We start from the raw sequence: 25,060 nt of genomic DNA on the forward strand, positions 1-25,060 counted from the left end.
GAGAGAGAGAGAGAGAGAGAGAGAGAGAGAAGATTTCTGACTCCCTCCTTTTTTTCTTTTCTATTTCTATTCTTGTTTAATATGCAGTTGAAGAAAGTCATGATGGTCAGGAAACAGACACATTCACCATACACATAGAGAAAATGATTCTTTACAAAGCCGATATGGGGGACTCAAGGGTCCCCCAAAAACTGGGATTATTTTTTAGTGGAACATTTTGTGCTTATAGATCTAGTATATTTTCAGTATATTTATTTCTCCATGCGTTATATAGAGTACAGGTAAATAAAGAGATTCCAATGGGTATAGTTTTAATAGCTAATAGGTATAGTGCTTGGAGTTCTCTCCAAAAGAGTGGAGATACTCAAAGTGATACTGACCAATCATTTGGGGTACTGTGTAATTTAACTATGACCACATTAAAAATTATAATAACTTGCCAGATTTTGAAAGCTATTTGGCATTTAATATGCACATTAAGATTGTCTTTATGTTCTATTGTTTTTATTATTCCTTGATGGATTAAAGTTAATAAATGGTGTAAGTTTTATATATAGAACTGAAAGCAGTGAGAGTCTTACTTTGTGCAGGAAGTGGTATTTTAATTGTATATTGACTTTCTAGTTTTTTATATAGAAAAGTAAAAGAAAAGGATTAAGAGGTATTGACTATTATAGAGCATTTGGTGTGAGATTCACAAGAGCTTGTTTTTTCATTTAAGCAACACAAAATGAAAAGTAGAGATAAGAAAATAATTATTTGAATGGATTAATGAGTTAAAATCCGTGAACCAAACTTCACAACACAAAGTCTTCTGCCTTTCAAGACATGTGCTACTTAACTCATCATCATCTGCATATCTTTCTATTTCCTGTTTTTCACACCAGTATTGCAGTAACAGAGAATAATACACTTTCTCATCTCTTGGAGAAAAAAAACTCCTTTACTTTGACTGTCTATTTTAGATAAATCAGGTTATATTGATATAAGCCATTAAAGGAGGATATACAGAACTCTAAAAGCAAACCATGGCTTTACAAATCACAATCTTAAATTATATGGATGTTCTCATTTAACATTTCACCATGGAAATTACTTCCTTTGGATTAAATTATCATTCAAATCGTAGTTTCTAAGAATGATATCCACAAACCTATTGATTTATAAAGGAGCTACAGACTGTAAACACAGTTGTTATAAGACCAAAGAGCCACATTTGCTTCTCTATTTTCAACATCAATGTAAAAGCTAATGCTATGACCTAAATTTACAGTTTTTGTTTATCAAAAGTTGGAAAGATAATGTGCATGGTGGCCAGACAAATCAATGGGGCTGAACAGATGAGATTGCTACAATTGGCTCAGGGTGGAAAAATTAAAAGCCGGTTTTTTATCTCATACCACAATGAATGACTAAATCATGAAAGATTTAATAGATTAAAAGTCTACCTGTAAAAAGCAAAACACTATTTAATAAGAAAATTTCATGTATCCTACCTTATGATAAAGAAGTGAAGAAATACTTTTGTAGTAAAAAAAAAAATACCCACAAACACTGAACCATGAGGAATTCAATTGCAGCTGAAATTAAAGGGTTATTATTGCAAAAGAGGCATGGTGAATGCAGTAAAAACATACAGTGATAAGAACTAATATCTCTAGAGGGGTTAGTGTGCATCATCACTTGCTTTACCATAATACCTACAATGTTAGGCCAACTCTGGAAAAAATACTCAGAGTTAAACATAGCCGAGCTGATCCTGACAGTAACAGAGAGGACCCATTTCTATTACAACTACGGCATATATCTTGGCCTGATATCTATATCTATATCATCTGTATCTATATCTATCAAAATATCTTGGCCTGAGAAGAAGACAAATTCACAGTTTCAAAATCACCATAGGTGGGTCACTTATAATGGAAAAACAACTCCTGCGAACCATTTTCATCAATGACAAGAGAAAACTAATAGCACAAAATAAACAGGAGCAAGAATTAAGCTAAAGATATTCGTAAAACTGAAACCAACAAAAGAAAAGGTTAGCAAATTAACATATAAAATTTAAACAAATGTAATTGCTTTATGTTTCTTTGATTGGCATTTTTAAGAAAAAGAAGTCAAATTATTACTAGAATATAAATGGATGTTGAAATAATAGAGTGATTATATATAAATACTGAGTTTGAAGTCTGTTGAAGTCATTATGGACAATTATGGGATACCAATAAATCATGTTAAATAATTAGTTAAACTGTTTATATTCCATAGAAATTTATACAAGTCTTCCCCAATAATGAATAGTCATTACCTATAATTTTTGACTCAATTTGTCCTGTCTACCATAAGGTAATAAAGTGTTTTAGACACTATAGATGAATTTGCAGAAGAACACAATGAGTTTGCAATAAAACAGAAAAAGCAAAAAGTAAATGAGTAATATGATAAATTTATGAATTTTAAAATACCTGTCCCATTTTATGAAAGAATATGTGGACAATACCCACAGGGAACACTGAAAATCATGAATTTGATCTGGTACCCACATGCAACCTTCACCCTTACATTCTAGTGTCTTTGGTGTAGGAATGTACTCTGCAGGCTAACAGAAGAGAAACATAAACACAAATTCATCCACAAGACCTTTGACCTACAATCTGTCCTGCCTTCAATATATGCTAGGGCAATAGTGCCACAGAACTTGATGGGGTAGGCAAGAAATGACAGTTTTCTTAAGGCCCACTCCATATGATGGAACCCAGACAAGACAGTCCTTGTTAACTAAGTAGCACAGACTAGATATCCCAAATACCACATTTAAAATCAATCACTGCTGGTCAAAAAAGCTTATCCCTAAAATGACATCTAACAGCGATTGCTATACTCACGTGTTAGTGCTTTATTCAGTTATCATCGGACAAGCTTCCTCCTGCAGCAGATGGGAACATATGCAGAGACCCACTTTAAAAACAGAGAGAGACAGAGAATTCTTCTAGAATACAGCTCTAGTAGTGATATCCGTTAAATCCCTCCCTTCTGAGCTCAGGGAATGCCACAGATGTGGAGGCAAAAAGAGTGTAAGAGCCAGAGGGAATAGAGACCATGAGGAAAGTAAGGTACCCTGAATTAACTGAGCAAGGATTGTGTGAACAAACAGAGACTGAAGCATCAATAATAGGGTCAGTACAGGACTGTACCACGTCCTCTGCATATACATTATAGCTTCCAATTTATTATTTTTATAGGATTCCTGAGTGTGGAAACTAGTCTCTGACTCCTGTGCCTTCTTGGGGGCTCTTTTCCTTCAGTTGGCTTTCCTGGCCCAGCATTGATTTGATAGTTTTTTATTTTCTTATTATTATATTTTGTCATATTTTGTTGTTGTCTCTTAGACTCCTGTTCTTTTCTTTTATTATTTTTATTTTTTATTAATTTATTCTTGTTACATCTCAATGGTTATCCCATCCCTTCTATCCTCCCATTCTTCCCTCCCTCCCATTTTCCCCTTATTCCCCTCCCCTACGACTGTTCCTGCGGGGGATTACCTCCCCCTGTATATGCTCATAGGGTATCAAGTCTCTTCTTGGTAACCTGCTGTCCTTCCTCTGAGTGCCACCAGGTCTCCCCCTCCAGGGGACATGGTCAAATGTAAGGCACCAGAGTACGTGAGAAAGTCATATCCCCTCTCCAGTCAACTGTGGAGAATGTTCTGACCATTGGCTAGATCTGGGTAAGGGTTTAAAGTTTACAGCCTGTATTTGTTCCAGGGTGAAGGTAGGAAGGTAGGGAAGAAATTTAAGTAATAAAAGTAGTAGAAATTGGAGCTAGGAACTATTATATAAAAAGAATCTTTTTCAATAAAAAGATAAAGTGATAGTTCTTTAATGTTCATAATTTATATCTGCCAAACTGAAGCTTCATTTTTTTTCAAGATATAAAATGTGATGACTAGGAATAGATATAAATACAGGTAAAATAGTTATCAGAATCTTTTGGTATTTTGTTCTATAACAAGAGATGAGCCTATTTAGTATGATCTAAATATCCTTTAAATTTATAGGAGAAAAAGAAGCAAGAAAAAAATTCACTATTGTAATGTTTTATTAATATATTAAATTATACAATATAGTTCTTTTTATTAATGTAATATTTCTAATATTAACATACTATCTGAACTGGGTTGCTGTGTAGAGTCATATGAATTCAAAGGAAGTACAAAAGTTATTAGGGGCAGAAAGAGTGTTAACAAGTCAACCACAAATTAAGAAATAAGACTGTGATGAACATGTGAGGATAGATGCCAAACTGAAAAAAGTAATAAGCATTAACTCTGCATGCCAAACAGAAGCCATGTTAGTGTCTTCTAAAATAGAGCATAGGAAGTCAACATTTAAAGTATACAGATTCAATGCACACATGTGTGCATACACACACTTTATATATGTATATATATACATATGTATGCATATGTATCAATAGAGTTACCTTCATATATATGTATATATATATATATAGTAACAATAACATGAAAAACTATTTTACTGAATATTTGAATAACTAAAGTATTAGTACTTCAAAATAAGTTATGGAGCCAATGTCTATAATCATAGGACTTGCAGGTAAAGACAGAATAATTGCCATAAATTTAAGATCAATCTTGGCTATGAGTCTTGGGTCCCTAGAGTTAGTAGTAAGACCCTGACTAAATAAATAAATAAATAAATAAATAAATAAATAAATAAATCTTTCACAATATATCTTCTCACAATATTAAGATATTCTCATGTTAAATCATCTCCAGTTTTTAGGGTTTTTTTTCTTTTTTAGTTTTTGGAGACAGGGTCTCTCTGTGTCTCTGTGTAGCATGGCTGTCCTGGAGTAGCTTTGTAGACCGCTGGCCTCAAACCGACAGTGATCAGCATGCCTCTGCCTCCTGAGTACTGGGATTAAAAGTGTGCATCACTGTACCCGGCCCAGTTTTTCTTTTTCACCCCTTTATTATGTGAGATTTTAAACATTGATAGCTTGAGGAACTGTTTGCCATGTGTACACATTAGCTATACTTTAATTACTCATATTATCTCCCTTTTATAGCCTAAATGAATACATAAAGAAATGACTTACTGACTAGAAATCTGCTGCCTTCTTATTTACAGTATTATAAAATTAAGCATTTCTCTGTGAACAGATATATAGTTAAAAATTCTGAACAAAGTTTTTCTTATGATAAAAATAATCTTGTATTTGAAATAGTCTTTCACTTTTAACAGCCAGTAAATGATATTCAGGCTCAAAGATACATCTTATAATTCATTTGCTATGCCTTGTTAATGATAAGGACTTCCTTTTTCCCTCAGCTTATGTCTTTTTTTTTTTCAAGCTACTTTCATGTTTTTGGTCCTTTTACTTTCCTCAAAATTACAGAAACTTCCAGATAGTTAATTATATTATTATTATCTTTCTGTAATTATCCAGGGATTTATTTCTATTTCTACTTTTATTAATTCACCATAATATAAAGAACATTTGAAATTACTATAATTCTCAATTCCAGTTTTCAAACATGATTTAAGAGTTTGAAGTCATTTTTGTACTTCAATAAATTTAGACTGAACAATAATACAATGTACAAACACCATTCACCCACATAATAAATTATGAAATCACACATCCTTGAAAAAAAATGTTCCATTCCCTAGTAAAACAAATGTGTACATTCACACCCACTATAGAAAGTAGCACACTGCTATGTCCTCTATAAAAGATTCTTTGTCTACTTCTAGAATTTATGAAGAAAAGCTCTTTTACCCACTACTGAATGATGCCATGTGTGGTCGGAAGTAGGGCAGGTATTCAGTACCATGCCACAAAGGAAATGTCACAAGGAGCTGTAGCTCAAATACTTCATGAGTCGCAAGATAGTCTGAATGACCCTGCAAATGCTTTTTCAACCAAGTAACACATCCTCATTCTGTAACAAGAAGGTGAGTCAAGGACATTATTCACAATGTTACTATACAAATATAGCTATCTTTATTACCCTGCATAAAATAGTGTTATTTGGTCATTTATAAGCATTCATTAAAAGAATTTTATTACCACTATCTGAATGATATTTTCAGAAGAGTTTTATATACCAAGTAAAATTTGTATTACCTCAACCATTTCTTCTCTGTTTTCAGATGAATATGAGTCAGTTTTCTTACATTTTAAAGGATTCCTTTAGATGTCATGGTCTTTCTTAGTATGGAAGATGTTTAAATAGTTAAATAGTTATGAGTTTTTCTAAGCGTTACTGTATCTATGAAGACTGTGGATTACTAGTTTCATGTATTTAATACCACAATATCTTATGTATATACTGAAGCAAAGAAAACAATAAGAAGAATAAAAAATAAAATAGAGCTAATGTTCTAAATGAAATGACCCCACAACCTAATGATCCTATACGTAAAGGAGTCTTCTTATTTGTGATACTGGATATTAATTCTGCAACATATCAAAATATCGGCAGGACCAGTGAGAAGTAGTTCTTACTTCAGGCTACGAACCCACAGATTCCTCACAGGTGGAGACAATATTGATTTTAGACCTTCTTCTCTATATTCATGTGAGAGTCACAGGCACAGAGGCAGAGAGTGTAGTGGGGACTGTGAGGAACAACCCACGGTACACAAATGATTCAATTTTAAATTATTGGGCATTATTTTCTTGGGAAACATATTCCTTGGAACTTTTCATAGGATACATGGCTTATCCTAAAAATACCAGTGCAAAATTTCAGGAGAGGAAAATGTCATTATTTGAGACCCGGATACACATATGCCTCATATGCCTTGACTCATTAACCCAGATTCCTGAGTGGTCCTGTTTATGTGAGGGCTCTGCCTTTGATATCAAAACTAATTAAACACTAGCTAAGAACTGATTATAACTTCCAATTAGAAACATAAGGGTAATGCTTGCTGTACAATGGCATCACATGTAAGGAAGATAATACTCATTGTAGTCAGAAACTTCATCCTGTGTATTAACTTGTAAACATGATATAGGGTGTATATTAAAAATTTGAGTATCTCATGGCCTATCTAAGTTCCTTTCTTATTGTCATTAATTATGTTGTTGCTCTCCATTTCCCATTAATATATGATTTATCTAGTACAGTATTCAGCTATGCATCATAACATTCCTTCTGTCAGCTTTTTATTGAGAAAAATTTAACTTTTCTCATGTATTGTTGTTTAATATGGAGGACCTTGATTTTTGCCTTCCAAAGTCACACATAATCACAAAATAACCTAATGTACACCACATCCTTTTATCCCAATACCATCTCATGAAGGGCTGGAATTCCATATATAATAAATTAGTAAATATGTAAACAAATGAATAACTGTAGTAAATCAATACATTTCTTTTTATTATTTGTGATTTTACTTTTTATAAACACAAAATAAACTGATTAGCAAAAAAGTAAGTAATTGTAAGGCTGTGTGGGCAGGCAGAGATGGCAGAGTTAGGAGGGCAGTAAGGGAAGAAATAGGGGCTGAGTTTTTTCAAATATATTCTATACAATTCTCAAAGGACAAATGTAAATCTATCAAACATAAAACAAATATATCACTGATTTGTTGATATGAATGTTTTCAGTAGACTATTTAGTACTTAACTATTATAACATTGCTTAACATATAAAATATATTTAAATGAAATGTCGTCTTTACTACAGAAAAGTACATTTGTTTTAAATTTCATTATATTTTGACTTAATATGTTCGTTGTGAGGGGAAAAATTAACATGACAAAATAACTACTCTTAAGTAGTATTGGGTATTTTGTTTTGTTTTGTGTTAATTTTAATTTACTATAATTTATTCAGACTACATCCTGAATGTTATCCCTGTGCTGGTATCTTCCCACTCCCACCCTCCCTTCTGCTTTTCCCCTCCCCTAGACCTCTGACAGAGGGGTACCTCCTCCTTCATCATATGACCACAGCCTATCAGGTCTCATTCAGACAGCCTGTTTTAAAGACAGCAAGGAAAAGTTGTTGTTTTTTGTTTTTTTTCTGGCAGTAAAAATAACTGTGACCTTGATTTCACTGTGAAATTATAATCATCTCAGAAAGATGCTGTTTGTCCTCAGGAACAATTTACAATTTTTTTTCAGAGGAGATGATTGAAAATTAGTGAACAGATGGGAAAATGTGAAGGAAGAAAAAGAAAATTGAGCCTAACGGTGACTGAAAATCATGTGAAATGGCAGGTGGATTCCTTCATCTGTCACACTTGAGTAGACACTTGCTAAGATGAGTATTAGAGAAAAGTGTTGTTGCTGCTGCAGCTTATGATGATGTTGTTGATGATGATGATGACGGTGACAATGACGGTGATGACGGCAATGGTGTTGGTGATTGCAGCTGTAGTGATAATCACGGTTATGTTGATTTTGGTGCTGTACTGGAGTAGGGAAAAGAGGAGGAAGAGGAGACCTTGGTCAAAGAGAAAGTGCATGAGTCTGACTCAAAAGCTGTATTCTTACCAAGTATTTAAAATTGGGTTATTTGGTTTGGTGTAAGACTCCACCCAGCAGAGGACTGAATCAGATGCCGAGTCTCACAGGTAAACTCTAGGGTAGAGTACAGGTCGTCTTATGGTAGAGTTTGGAGATAGAATGACCTGAAGGGGACAGGAACTCCACAAGGAGACTAATGGAGCCAAGAAATCCAGGCAGGGGAGGAGGGTGTGCTGCAGAGACTTATGCACCAACCAAGCATCATGCATGGTGAGGACTTAGACCTCTGCTCAGATGAGATAGATAGGCAACACAGTCTCCTTGTAGGCCCCCTAATATGGGTAATAGGGACTACTTCTGACATGGACTCTGGTGCCCAAAGGTGGATCACTTCCTCCTTGTGGGGTAGCCTTGCAAGGCCACTGAGGAAGAGGACACAGCCAGTCTAGATGAGAATTGATAGGCTAAGGTTAGATGTTAGAGGAGGAGGGCTCAACTTTCCAAGAGTTAGGGGAGGGGAAGAGGAATGAGAGAGGAAATTCAGGACCAGGAGGCAGGAATGGGCTACGATAGGGATGTAAATTAAACAAATGAAAAACTAGAGTAAACTAAATAAACAAATAGGAAAATGTTCTTTGCTAGTGTCTTTCTTTTTTTTTTCCCAGCCTGCTTCCTTTGTTTTTTATTTTTTATTTTTTATTTTTTATTTTTTCTCCTTTATTAACTTATTCTTGTTATATCTCAATGGTTATCCCATCCCTTGTATCCTCCCATTCTTCCCTCCCTCCCATTTTCCCCTTATTCCCCTCCCCTATGACTGTGCCTGAGGGGGACCTCCTCCCCCTGTATATGTTCATAGGGTATCAAGTCTCTTCTTGGTAACTTGCTGTCCTTCCTCTGAGTGCCACCAGGTCTCCCCGTCCAGGGGACATGGTCAAAGGTGAGGCACCAGAGTATGTGAGAAAGTAATATCCCACTCTCCACTCTACTGTGGTGAGTGTTCTGTCCATTGGCTAGATCTGGGTAGGGGTTTAAGGTTTACCGCCTGTATTGTCCTTGGCTGGTGCCTTAGTTTGAGCGGGATCCCTGTGCCCAAATCTGCCTATCATAATGTTCTACTTGTAGGCTTCTAGGACCCTCTGGATCCTTCTACTTTGCCATTCTCCCATGCTTCTCTCATCTAGAGTCCCACTAGAATGTCCTCTTCTCTGTCTCAGTTTCCTGGTAAGTGAAGGCTTTCATGGGACATGCCCCTTGGGCTAATATGCAGATATAAGTGAGTATATACCATTTGAGTCTTTCTGCTTCTGGGTTAACTCACTCATTATGATCATTTCTAGCTCAATCCATTTATCCACAAATTTCGGGAATTCCTTGTTTTTAATAGCTGAGTAGTATTCCATTGTGTCTTTCTTTTTCATTCAGTGTTTACACATTCTTTTCTTTTATTTAACTTGTCTTGTTCTAATTTTAATAAATATCATGTGTGAAAACTAGGAAAGTGCAAAAAGAAACATCTCTGAAGACAGAAATACTGTGCATGACCTGTGATACTGGTTATGGCTGTCAGGATTATCTAATATACATTGAATTGCACATATTAAAATGACTTTTGTGTTTCAGTCATACCTCTAGACTGCAAAATATAAAATACCCTACAACACATGTCTTTCAATGACATTTGTGTGTGTGCTGACATATTTGGCAATATAAATTTCATTAACTGAAAGAAAATGTACTTGCTCAATACTTGTAAGAACTAATTTTAAATGTTTTTATATTCATAATTCAATGGCATATTTCAATACATTCAGGTAGGATAATATTAAAAGGCGCATAAGTCATTGTGAACCACTTAATAAACATGGAGGGACATTTGGATTATTAAAACTTACTTTTATAGTTCAGATGTGCAGAAATTTTATTTTCTTAAATTTTAATCTAACTTACAGATAACAACAGTGAAACTTTTTAGACTATTTCAAACTCAATAATTTCAAGTTTAACTCACAAATTTTATTTGAAATATCAATCAAATTCAGTGTAATTGTCACCCCTCTTCTTGACCTGATCCTTAATAATATTTTAACTGGAATTCCTGAGATGCTTATAGATGAGAAAAATGGAGTAGGAAATTTATATGGTGTTGATATATTTTATGCATCCAACTGGTTACTAAGTGCCTCACTCCTTCTTCTGGCCCATGCCAGATGTTGCCTAAGCCCTGGCATCCCTGGACCATGAACTCTGTAAGAATATTGTTGGCAAACCTTCCCTACATGTAATTCTGTATAATTACTTTGAAATTAATGACCCAGTTTCAAACTTATCACCAAGGTATCAAGTTGTCTGGAGTATTAAATAATTCCAAGACCTGGGGAATGTTTATAGATATTTTTCTCTTTTTTAAAATTATACTGTTTTGGTGTGTGTGTCTGTGTGTGTGTTCATGTGCATGTGTGTATGTGTATTTGAGCAAATGAGTGTGAAATCATGTGTACATCCAGAGAGCACAGAGGCCCACTCATATGCTATTCACTTTCTCTTGTCTCCACCTTATTATTAAGAGAGGGTTTCTCACTGAACTGGAGATTTGCTCTTTGAACTACACTGGCTGGTGCAGAAGCAAGGGATCTGCTTATCTCCAACGCCAGCAATGAGTCTACAGGCACACATAGCCATCATGGAGCTCACATGGGTGTTTTCAACTGCAAATCAGAACCTCTTACTTTCACAGCAATTTCTCACTGAGACATCTCCTAAACCCCAACGTAAAGAATCAATACATGGTCCCCCCAGGGATACAGGAGCTAGCCTAAAGAGCCCATTCACCAGTCACTGAAAGCCCTTTAGCACTCCAAGTGTTTGGAATAAACAAAACCAAATGTGTGAGATTTTTATTTGTTTGTTCTTCACCTTGATTTTTAAATATTTTAGTATATAGTTTTGTCTTAATAAACCTTGTTTGATTATTGTGTTCAGGAAACTATATAACATCCTATAGTCCATAACTTTCAGAATAGATAGATTTCACAAAAGTATATCATTATGTAGTAGGTAAATATTTTTAAATTTTATGTATTTTAAATCTCAAATGACAGATTTTCTGGCACAAACTGAAAAGAAACTCTTTAGGAGATCAAATTTAATATATGCTTCTAGTGAACTAAGATTGCTCATGACTCTCTCAAGAATAAATTCAGGAGAGGCTAGAGGGCGCTCAGTGGTTAATAGCACTCGTTCCTTTGCAAAGGACCAGGGCAGAGACTTATAATCTCTTGGAACTCCGGTTTCAGATGCTTTAATACTTTCCTTGGGCATGCACAGACACTAGAATACACATAGTGCACGTTCCTACATACATCATACAGAGAAAAATAACTAACACATAAAAAGTCCTTTTTAAAAAGAACCAACTCAGTATAATTTACAAGGGAAAGACCTACTTAAACATCAAGCGTGTGTTTCCAATTCTAATAAATAACTTCTGTATAATCATAATGACTAAAATGTAGTGTTTCAAATAACATAAAATTAGTAAAATAATATTTATATAGTATTTTGACTCAACAATAGTTATTTTATTACATTTTGATATTTTTTTTGTTTTTTGCTTGTTTACTTGTTTATTTATATATTCGCTTTTTGGTTTTTGAAACAGGGTCTCACTGTATAGCTCCTAATGGCTTGGATATTGCTTTGTGGATTATGCTGGCTTTGAACTCATAGATGTCAGCTTCCTTCAGATGAGCGCTGGTATTAAAGATGTGCACTGTTATACACAGCTGATAATTCTGATAGACTATAGCTTTATGAATAAACAATTATTTCATATTTTATTTTTAAATGTTTTCTTTTTGTTACGAACAAGTAATAGCAGTTGCCCATTTATTGACTATGTAGTTTCTCCCATTTTCCCATGATTATATTTTAACTCTACCAACAGCAGGGCGCTGTTTGGAGTACTCTTAAGTGTATCTCACTATAGGAAATTCTCCCCAGCTTTATTTACTGATTTGTCTAATACATTTGATCTTTGGTCATCATAGTTATTCTTCTAAAGTATCTGTTGCAAAAGTTTTAAATTCCATTGCAAACAATTAGTTTGCGGTGCTCAGCCCCATAGCACCTCCCCTTAAGGCCAACCTGCCACTATGATTGGCATTGTGACATCAGTTGGCCACCTACATAAGTTGAAGGTGAGAACATATGGAACATCCATACCTGTGTGGTGACACTTCTGTCATGCAGAGGATAGCATGTATGTGTGCATCTGAGACAATTGGGTCTCAATCATTCTTATCCTCATCACTTGCAAAGTGTCCACAAAATGCTCATGGAAACATTTCTCCAATTATACAATTTTCTTTTCTATCAGCACTGACTTCATTTCTTTGGTATAAGATATTATTTATTCCTTTGTTTAGCCGATTTTGTTTCCCTGTGTGATTCAACAGGCAGGCAGTACCTTCATCGCAGTCCACTCACCAGCCTTTCCTCGTGTTCCCTCACTTCTCACCTTGAACTTCCTACTCAGTATACAGTTTCACCAAATTCCTTCTCATGTTGTGATTGCCATGAATTTCATTCCTCTATAAAATATCCTTTGAACAATATATCCCAAAAATTCTCTCAAGCTCTACCTCTCGAGAGAAACAGTGTTTCATTATTTTCCAATCATGCTGTCAACTTTATTTTTATACCTTCAGTTTGGCATTTCCCTGGGAATCTGTAGGATGGTACACAATAAAATTTTGCTGAGTTCTTATATCAGAGTGAATTCAATGCTACACTTCGGTTAAATGTATAAAACATTAAGTGTTCAAACCTAGCCTTCCTCTATCTGACCTCCACTATCTTTCATAATTCGCATGAATCCATGTTCTATATTTAGAATAAGTTTTTAGTTTTTACTTTCTAAATATTCAGGACAACATGAGTCACTTGTATCTGATGCTTGGCTTATTGAAATCACTATTAAGTTTCAGTGAAGAAATCTCATTGGAAAATGACTATTAGGAGGCTATTTCAAATATTCTGCAGAACTACTCCAAAAATATAATTGATGCTACAAATAGCAATGGATAAACATGAAATACTGTCTTAGACATAAATTACTTTTAAATTGTTCAATGATATGTACAAAAGGTAAATATATTAATAGTTTTAAATAACATGTTATTTACCTTACATTTATATGTACATACATGAGTGCATTATGTGCACCAAATGTATGCAGTACCCATGAAAGTTCAGATACTCTAGAAATAACATTACAAAAGATTGTAAGTTTCTATGTTGGTAATGGCCTTAGAGACCCACTCTTCTGCAAGATCAGCAAATACTCTTAAATGCTGAGTCATTTGTCCAACCTCAAGATAATGCATATTTAGAGAATACTTTATATAAAAGAAAACACATCCAGTTTAGAGTATATTTTCATGAAAATGCATCTATAATTATTCTAGCAATAGTAAAATTCATTTAAACACCACCAATAGTAGAAAACTCTTACAAATTTAAATTTAGTCAAGCCAACTTTCACTATCATCATATTCAGAACCTTATTTAGGTGCTACAATGAATGAAGTAAGTTTTAATGAACTAATTAAGTAAGTAAAAAAAATTAGAGACCATGTTCAGTGTGTATATCAGACAGACTTGGAACTCACTATGTAAAGGCTGGTCTCTGTCTCCTGAGTGCAGGGAATAAACACATGCACCACCAGGCCTAGCAGGTTTGTGTTAACTTTTATTCATTAAGATTAAGTCCTCAATAGTTCCTGCCTCACAAATATATCTGTCAGATATATTGGGTCAGAAGGCTAAAGATGATGCCCCAATGTTATACAGACATTTGGGAGACTGCTCAGCTAGGAAAGTGTCTCTGTCATCTTCTCATTTGGGAGGCAGCTAATCTGCACCTGCTGTATACTCTGGTAATTAATTTCATTCCTTCTCAAGTCTCTGATGAGGTTAAAGACCAGATAGTTTACTTTTATAATTAAGATTAGTTGTTTAGGGGTTAAGATGTTTTTAGGTAAAAATAGATATTTTATGTTGATAATTAAAAGATATGATAGCTATTGATTTACATGCAGAATTTTAGATGCACCAAGGTAGTGCAGATGTTTCCTTCAAGGCTGCCAAATACAAATAGCCAAAACAATAAAAATATAACATTTATATAATTTCTGATTGTTTCATGGTTCTTCTTGCTGTAGGTAGTTTATTGTACACATGTTTAATAATATAAATGTATATGTAAAAATTTAAAAATATTTCATAAAATGAAAAACAAACAAATGAAAAAAGATTATGCTACTATTTAATATGTTTTGGTCATAAAGAAATAAAGAAAGAGTTACATCACATTTCTGAGGACTCATGCCCCAGAAAAGTATTTGCTGGTACCCATGATTACTTCCTTCAGAAGCCCTGTTTGCACAGGTGATCTTGATTTCCTTCATTATACATTTAGTTTTATTGTCAACAATTTCATGAAATAAAAACCATTATAATAAGCCTTAATACACTGTGAAGACATAATTAAGAACAATTTGAGCAAGACAAATAATTACTGCAAGTATTTACTTGAGCACCAAAGCATATTAAAAGTTGTCAAGTTCATTTGAGAATCATTATATGTGAAATGTCAGATAAAAATTTCACTGAGAAAAAAAGGACATTCTCTTTTACTAATTAAAGTTTTTGGCATTTTCATACACGTGTAAAATGTATTACAATTACACATCCCTTTCTCCTCTTTCTATCTCCCCTCGTCTCCTCTTTCTATCTGCCCTTTTACCCACATTCATTCCTGTTTATTTTGTTATTGCTCTATAGACCTTAAGCATACATTGGACCATGTGTTTGACCATAATTGAGGGAAGATTACTGTTTCATAATTCCAAATAGTCCTCCTTCCCCTATGCTTTCATCTCTCTCTCTCTCTCTCTCTCTCTCTCTCTCTCTCTCTCTCTCTCTCTCTGTGTGTGTCCCTCTCTCCCTTCCTACCTCCTTCCCTCCCTCCTACTCTCTCTCATATCTCTCTTTCCTGTCTTCCCCCTTTCCCTTTTCCTTCCTGCCTTTCTTCCTTTATTTTTCTCCTCTCTTCTTTCTTTTTTCTTTCTTTCTTCCTCTTTTTTTCTATCATTAACTCTTTCTTTCTACAGTTCACAATTTGATGCTGGGTTATGATTTTGCAAGATAATGGAATAGTAATGTCAGTGCTATACCATTTAGATGAAACTTCCAAAATCTTAATAATTAGTTTCCAAAAAACATACATAATTTCCTTTAATATTACCCAAATATCAAAATACATAGCCAACTGCAGCCTATGGACTGGATTGTTTGATATGATTATTTAGTATTTTGGGAAGCGAAATAAAGAAACGTCTATTTTATTAAAATGGATAGCAACATTGACCAATATTATGAGATAAGATACTTCTATTCTCAAAGAAATCATGAACTTATATAAAAAACCAACATATTTGCTAATATAGAAAATAATATTTTCTAGATAGTATTAGAAAGCAATTAGAAAATTGCATGCATATAGAAATTATAGTTCAATGTGATTCTTAAGTGTGCAGTGCTAAGGTAATCCTTTGAGAAAAAACAAAGGAGAGCGATATTAACTCTGTTTTGGAAACAATGTCTAATGTTGCAAACATTAAAATAGATCATTGTACATGCCAAACATTAATATTTGCAAGGCACAAAGTTACAGTGCTATCAGAAACCTATATGTCACACATTAAAACAGTTAAAATTTAGAAGTGTAAGAAAGAAGCTGGTAAATAAGGCACATTTACCGTGCATTCATAACCTTACCATGGCCATGTCATGGTCTTCCTGTGAGTGCCAGTCAAGCGTCAACATTGCTTTTGGCTTGGTATAGAATGGCTAAATAATCTAATATATGAAAAATCTATTTTTATGTTTCCTATTATCATATAACAGGTTACTAAAACCTAAGAATCACAAAACACTGGCTTGATACTTACTACATCTGTGGGTGAGGAGTTCAGGCAAATGTTATCTGAATCCTCTGTTCATTCTCATAATGTTGATATCATGGTATAGTCTAGCTCTGAAATCTCCTTTGAGTCTCTGTCAACCTTTGTCATAATTTTTGATAGAATTCAGTGTCTTACATTTGGAAGACTAAACCTTCCACTTTTGTTGACTTTTGACCTAAAGCTGTATATACTTAGTCTGCTGAATCCAAATGTATTCCCATCAGTTTATATAGAGCACACACTTCAGGCTGCAGGAACACACAGCAAAATACTTTATCATGAGTGATTAAATAACTGAAGCGCACTTTATCCTTGAGGAAATACAGTTTTTGTTATGGTCTTAGTGTAAGCCAGGATGGTTTATAGGAATGTTTTTAAAACAGAAAGAGAAATATTTAAAATGAATTTCTTTTAGTATCTTCCAGTGAAAACAGATATTAACATACAAACCCTTAAAAAGTAATATGTCTGTATATTTATTCCTACTACATATGAGGAACTCTCCCTGTGAGCAAATTCCCACTGCTAATATACTTTGTTTATCTGAGTTCTACAGTAGATAATGTAAAACAGACCCTAAGCATTATTGCATTCATAATATATCTTGCATAATTTGAATATATTTTGTCCAACTAATCACTCATAAATTTTTAATGGTAAAGTGAATATGTTCCCCCTCCCAAAAAAACCAGGGAAGACCATTAAGATTTAGCCTTATAGGAGCTTTTCATTTTCATGAGGTCCCATTTATTAATTGTTGATCTTAGGGCCTGAGCTATTGATGTTCCATTGAGGAAGTTGTCGCCTGTGCTAATGAGCTCAAGACTTTCCTTCTTTTTCTTACAACAGATTTAGTCTGTCTAGTTTTATATTGAGATCTTTGGGTTTTTTTTTTTTTGAAATAAAATTAAAGACATTTATTTATTTAAGGTAGGACTGCACAATGCAAGCTAGGCTGGTCAACCTCATGTTTTTCCTTTGGCTTCTGGAGTAGCAGGGACTGAAGCATGCCCCACATGTTTAGTTCAGAACTTGTTTTTTTTATTTTTTATTAATATATTTTTGTTAATTTATTTTTGTTATATCTCAATGGTTATCCCATCTCTTGTATCCTCCCATTCTTCCCTCCCTCCCATTTTCCCCTTATTCCCTTCCCCTATGACTGTTCCTGAGGGGGACTTCCTCCCCCTGTATATGCTCATAGGGTATCAAGTCTCTTCTTGGTAACCTGCTGTCCTTCCTCTGAGTGCCACCAGGTCTCCCCCTCCAGGGGACATGGTCAAATGTGAGGCACCAGAGTACATGAGAAAGTCATCTCCCACTCTCTAATCCACTTGGAGTTTAGATTTGTGCAGGGTGATAAATATGGGCCTACTTGCATTTTTCTACAGGTAGCCTTCCAGTTAGACCAACACCATTTGTTGTAGATGCTCTCTTTTTTCCTAATAAAAATTGTCCTGAGGTGTGTGGATTTATTTCTGGGGCTTTGATTTGATTCCATTGATCCACCTGACTGTTTCTATGCCAGTCCCATGCTGGTTTTATTACTCTTGCTCTGTAGTACTGATCCAAAAGATCTTTCATTGAATAAGATTATTATAGCTTTACGGGGTTTTGTTGTTGTTGTTGTTGTTGTTGTTGTTGTTGTTGTTGTTGTTTTTGTTTACAAATGAAGTTGATAAATGTCTTTTTATGTACTGGAAAGAATTGTGTTGGCATTTTTTATGAGAACTGCATTGAATCTGTAGATTGCTTTTGATAAAATAGCCACTTTTACTATGTTAACCTACTGATTCATGGGCATGGGACATCTTTCAGTATTCTGAAATCTTCAATTTCTTTCTTCAGAACTTGAAGTTTTTTTTTTCCATACGGGTCTCTCACCTGCTTGGTTAGATTTACACCAAGATACTTTATTTTTGTGTGTATGTCTACTGTGAAGGGTGTTGTTTCCCTCATTTCTTTCATCCTCCTTGTCTTTTGTATAAAGGAGGGTACTCATTTTTTAAAATTGATTTTGTATCCAGACACTTTGCTGAAGGTATTTATCAGCTCTAGGAGTTCCTTGGTAGAATTGTTGGGATTATGTATGTATCATACCATATCATCTGCAAAGGGTGGTTCTTTGACTTCTTCCTTTCTAATTTGTATTCCTTTGATCTCCTTTAGTTGTCTTTTTGCTCTAGCCAGGACTTCAAATTCTATAGTGAAGAGATACAGAGAAAGTCCTCAGTGAAAACAAAGAAAAGCTGTTACATTACCACTGACTTGTCAGGACCAGCACCACATAGTAATTGGTTGATTGATGATGGGTATTCAGCAGTTGATGGGCTACACTAGGGTATTTGCAACTTTTAATTCATCTTGAATAGGTGCATCTCTGCCAAAATAGACCATGATATTGTAGACACTAAAGCTGTCAGAGTTTGATATAAAGCAAGTGTGGCCTCTGCAGTTGGTCTGCTAATGGCTTTGCCTTGTATTTTATGTCTGAGACTTCTCTTCACGATTTCACTTAAAGATGTACAAAATGACTATGATAATATATGCAGATCCTTGTGGAGCTCGGTGCAGAAAGCACATACAGAAGAGTTATTTATACACCGTTGTTCCTCCTAGGCAAAGGCTAAATAAAGCTAGTTTATAACAAAATGTCCCCAGCATCTCTGAGATGTAAGCTGGGGTCAGCAACAGAAAATGCAGTGTCTTGACAACTAAAGCATCTAGTCAATATTAGCATGCAGTTTTGAAAGACTGCAGCACAGTCTTTCCCGCTCAGAACCCCAAGGCTGAAATATTGAGCCCAGGCTATTAGTTTCTCATTAAAAACCTAATTTAGTAGTAAGGCCTAAGATTGAAGGTCATTAGTTCATGTTCATTATATGAAAATGTATTCAGATTTCATTGTAAATGCTGTTTATTTTATTTTATTTTATTAATTTATTCATATTACATCTCAATGTTTATCCCCTCCCTTGTGTCCTCCCATTCCTCCCTCCCTCCCATTTTCCCCTTACTCCCCTCCCCTATGACTGTGACTGAGGGGGACTTCCTCCCCCTGTATATGCTCATAGGGTAGCAAGTCTCTAATTGGTAGCTTGCTATCCTTCCTCTGAGTGCCACCAGGTCTCCTCATTTAGGGGACGTGGTCAAATATGAGGCACCAGAGTACGTGTGAAAGTCAGACCCCACTCTTCACTCAACTGTGGAGAATGTCCTGTCCATTGGCTAGATCTGGGTAGGGGCCTGTATTGTCCTTGGCTGGTGCTATAGTTTGAGCGGTACCCGTGGGCCCAAATCTGCCTATCATAATTTTTTTTTGTAGTTTTCTAGGATCCTCTGGATCCTTCAACTTTGCCATTCTCCCATGCTTCTCTCATCTAGAGTCCCAGTAAATGCTGTTTTAATTGAAAAAAATTATATATTATACCCTAACACAGATTTAAGAACTGATCAACTTATATTCTCACTAAGACATATATATATATGTATATATATATGCACTATACATATGCGTATAATGCATAGATAGAAACACATTGTTAAGAGAATATATGAATTCACATATATATAGATTGACAGATTTTTTTGTTTCATGCATCTATGGCACTGAATTCTTTTTTTCTTGTTGATAATAGATATGAAGTACACACGACTTCAAACTATATTTTTACATATTGTTTATATTCTTCAGTTATTACAGTATGTCAAGTAAAAGAAATAATGTGTGCGTGTGTGTGTGTGTGTGTGTGTGTTTACAATCACACCTATATACAAGTGAGTCTCCTCTGAAACAAAATGGAGCATTTGAAGATGATCACCTGTTGTATTTTAGTGAAAGCAAATAGAAATTCTAACCCAAATTTTTAAGATGGAAAAAAACACAGGATACATAATTTTCTATCTAAATTTATTCTACTTTGAAATTTTAAACTGTAAATAACATTGCCTACTATTGCAAAAAAAAATGATCCTAGGGGGCTAAGATTAGCCACCACTCAGAAATTGCCTTGAGTGGTGAAGTCTCAATTCATGGGTTCCTGTACTCACTCATGCTCACTTCCTTTGTAAGGGAAGCATGTTGTTACGACCTACAGCTGTGTGGTAAAGCAATGTCGAAAGCTGCTCTCATGTTCTTGCTGTCTCAACAAAATCAGCAATAGTTGCTATAATAAAGTCATGGCAAAAAGCAACTTAAGAAAGACAATACTTATATTGGTGGAGAAAACATGGGAACAGACAAGTGAGTCTGGCTAGGTGATCATAAAGTAGAGAGAGTCCAGTCCATTCACTCACAGAAGGCTGAGATGGAAAAAGAGGCAGACAACGAGCAAAAAGTGTAGGTCACCGGGTCAAGGCTGTGAATTATCCCAGCCACTTTCCAAAAGCATCATTCCTGAGCATGGATTCACTCCTTGAGGTTTCCCTAAACTCCCAAACACCATTATCAACTGTACAAAACTATAAACCTCTACTGAACATTTCTTATTCAACCAACAGTATGATCATCCTGCATGCCCTGCTGAAACTCTGGTATCCTTTTGATTTCTCTTTGTCCATCATATTGTTGATTTTTCTCTAAAATAGGTATTGTCCTTCCTTCATACTGTTGTTTCTGCCTTCCTTTCTTCGTTTCTTTCTTCTCTTCTCCCTCCATTTCCTTTCTTTATCTCTCTTCCTTTCTTTCTTTTCCCTCTTTCTCTTCTTTCTTCATTTCTTGTTTATATCCCTTATCATTATTGAGGATCCAAAACAGAATTAGGGCTTCCAATAAGAAAAGATTAAACAAAACCAAATAAGTCTGTGTCAGTTGCAACAGGTAGTCAAAAAGATTGAAACAGATGACTTAAGTGTACATATTGAATCCATAGCCCATGGCCAAAAGAGACTACAGCACCATTCACTGTACAGCAGTTTGGAAGTGCATGACTGTCAGAGTTAATCGCCCCAGTGAGTTCATAGACTTTGATTAATGTAATGACAAAGGATGTACCCAATAGTGCAATCATAGATACTATTAAACCCTTAGGATGGAAAATAGAAGATGTGTACACATGTATAAATAGATTGACAGATCTTATGCTTCACCTATGACGACCACTTCACTAGTTTTCCTCAAATTACTCCACTCTCCTGAAGACTGAGGTGTTACCCATGGCACTGCCAATCAATGCAAACTGGGAATCCCTCAGGCTGAACTGGTTACTATGGCTTGTGCTCCTCCAGTCTCTCATTAACTGAAATTGATCATCCCATTTAAATAGATGTTGTGGTCTAGTGTGCTTTTTTTTTTAACCTCTATTGTTAAAATTAGCAAAGGACTGGTTTTTATTTCTGTAGTATAAAACCATGATTAGTATAGAAATTAGGACAGGAAGTGGGCTACACACAACAGTCTTCATGAAGGTCCGGTAACCTGGCATTAGTTATCTGGCTAAGTAAAAGTTTAGGACTCCATGATGAGATCATAGGTGAAAAAAAGAAAAACAAACTATGTTCTTACTGGTGATATCCTGTGTCAATTCAGAATGCTGCCGCATCTGAAAACTGAGAGCTATTGTAAAGTGACATGATAATTTAACATTGAGAGGCAAGGTTGTGGAGTGTAGCTGTGGGTTGCAGAGATAACAACATAAAAGGAAGTCAATAGTAGAGTTAGTAAGTACTTCTTAAAATAAAGCAATGAAAACATAGATGTCCTCCTGGGCTACAAGAGTCTATAATATTTAGTAGTTATAAAATGGTCATTATATCTGAACAGGCAGTAAGTACACCAAGATGCTATTTTTTTTTTTATATCTAACTACAACAGCAACCTGATATTCATGATATGCTTTCCCTTTTAAAATTTCTTTTGGACTAAACCTAGTTAAATGACAATTATCCACTGGATTAGTTTATCCCTCAATTACTCATGCTACTTTTTAGACATATTACATTCACCTTCCATATTTCAGAGGTTTTGACAACCTTTCATCCTTTGGAGAGAGGGAGAAGTATTGATAATGACAGCATATATAGCAGAACTAGAAAAATGTATCGATTTACTATTTCCCGTATTTTTACCACATAACGCCTTATCTCAAACTTTTAACGATTTTACATATCTGATAGGCCCTTAAGTATACGACAGGTTCTAGGAACTCAACTATTGGAAACTAAAATATGATCTTGTTATGTATATCTTCCATAAACGCAGAAAAAAATAACAAATAATAGTATGACTGATATTTCTAGTTCCTGTTAATTATTAGCTTAAAAGTTAAATCTATTAATTTTCTCCCCCATTGGACCACAGATAGATTATACAATGAAGTAATACGCATCATAGAGCTACTTCTCTGTATCTTATTACACTTGGGTTTACAGCAAGAAACCTACAGGACTGCAAATAAATTGGACAAGAAAAGAAAATCCTCCTGCCACACAATAATCAAAACACTAAATGTACAGAACAGATAAAGAATATTAAAAGCTCCAAGAGAAAAATGCAAGTCACATATAAAGGCAAAACTATCAGAACTACACCTGATTTCTTAACAGAGACTATGAAAGTCAGACGGGCCTGGATAGAGGTCATGCATGCACTAAGAAACCACAGATGCTAAGCCAGACTACTACACCCAGCAAGAATTTCAGTTGCCATAGTTGGAGAAAAAAATCTATTCTATGTACAAAACCAAATTTAAACAGAACCTAACCACAAAAACACCCATACAGATATTCAAAGGAAAGCTCCAACCCAAAGAGGATTTTACCCAGGAAAACAAAGGAAATAAATAACCCCACATCCAACATTAAAAAAAAATTGGAACTAATAACCACTGGTCACTAATATCCTCAACATCAGTGGTCTCAACTCCCCAATAAAGAGGTGCAGGCTAACAAAATGTATGAGAAAACAGGACGTCTCATTCAGCTACATAAAGAAACACACCTCAGCAATAAGGATAATCATTACCTTAGTGTAAAGGGCTGGAAAAAGGTATTCCAACCAAACCAACCCAAGAAACAAGCTGCAGATCCTGGTATCTAATAAAATAGACTTTTAACCAAAACTAACAAAAAGAGATGGCAAAGGACACTTCATATTCATCGAAGGAAAAATATACCAATATGATATCTCAATTCTGAATCTCTATGCCATGAATGTAGGAGCACCCACGTTCGGTAAAGAAACATTACTAAAGCTTAAATCATACATCGAGCCTCACACATTAACAATGGGAGACTTTAACATCCCACTCTCACGGATAGATAGATCATTGAGGCAGAAACTAAAGGAGAAGCAATGAAACTAATGGACATCATGAATCAAATGGACCTAATTGATATATACAAAATCTTTCACCCAACACACACACACACACACACACACACACACACACACACACACACACACACACACACACACACAAATTCAATTCCATTCAACAAGGACATTTGCACTACTCTGTTCATAGCAGCTTTATTCATAATAGCCACAATCTGGAAACAACTTATGTATTCCTCAACTGAAGAATAGATAAAGAAACAGTGGTATATTTGCACAATGGAATACTACTCAGCTATTAAAAACAAGGAAATCTTGGTATTTGCAGGAAAATGGATAGAACTAGAAGAGATAATCATGAGTAAGGTAACCAGGAGCCAGAAAGACACTCATGGTATCTACTCACTCATAAATGGATACTCTCCACATAATACAGGATAACCACACTACAGTACAGAGACTGATTCGTCAACTGAGGCCATAGATGATGTGGACCTAGATGTTCTGCTCAGACGTAGCAGATAGGCAGCACAGTCTCCTTGTGGGTCCTACAATATGGGGAGTAGAGACTACTTCTGACATGGACTCTGGATCCCTTACATTGATCACTTCCCCCTGGCAGGGCTGCCTTGACAGGCCACAGAGGAAGAGGATACAGTAGTACAGAAGAGATTTGATAGGCTGAAATCAGATGTTTGGGGAAGAGGGCTGCCTTTTATGAGAACTAGGAGAGGGAGAGTGGGATCTAGATGTGATATGGGAGGGACTACATTCAGGATGTAAAGAATCCATACTGCAGAATAAACAGGTGACTTATATTGCTAATCCCATTACATGGGAATAGCTCTGAGACTGGCTGAGGCATGTATGTCTATGCATAGACAAGGCTTCTTGTTGGTAACAAAATCTCTATGAGTTTTCATTAGATGCCATTCTTCATATAGCATGAATAAAGACTTACAGATGTCTTTCTTCTGCTCATTCAAAGATCAGAGAATCAGCCTTAATTGTTCTGTGCATCAAACACACCGCATACATTTATAATTTTAGACCTTTATAATGCTGGGGGGAAATAATGTTTTCAGAACAAAAGAACCTGACATTGATGCTGGAAGAGACCTGACAAGATTTATTCCTCTCAGCATGCTGGATGCTGATATCCTGCATCCCTCCTGTTCCTGCATCAAGTGCTTCAGTTGATGTTCCTCATCAGATAATAATAGCTTACAGGACAGTTTCAAAA

This window comes from Acomys minous, assembly GCF_964271855.1.
Source record: "Acomys minous genome assembly, chromosome: 8".
In the NCBI taxonomy this organism is placed as follows: Eukaryota; Metazoa; Chordata; class Mammalia; order Rodentia; family Muridae; genus Acomys; species Acomys minous.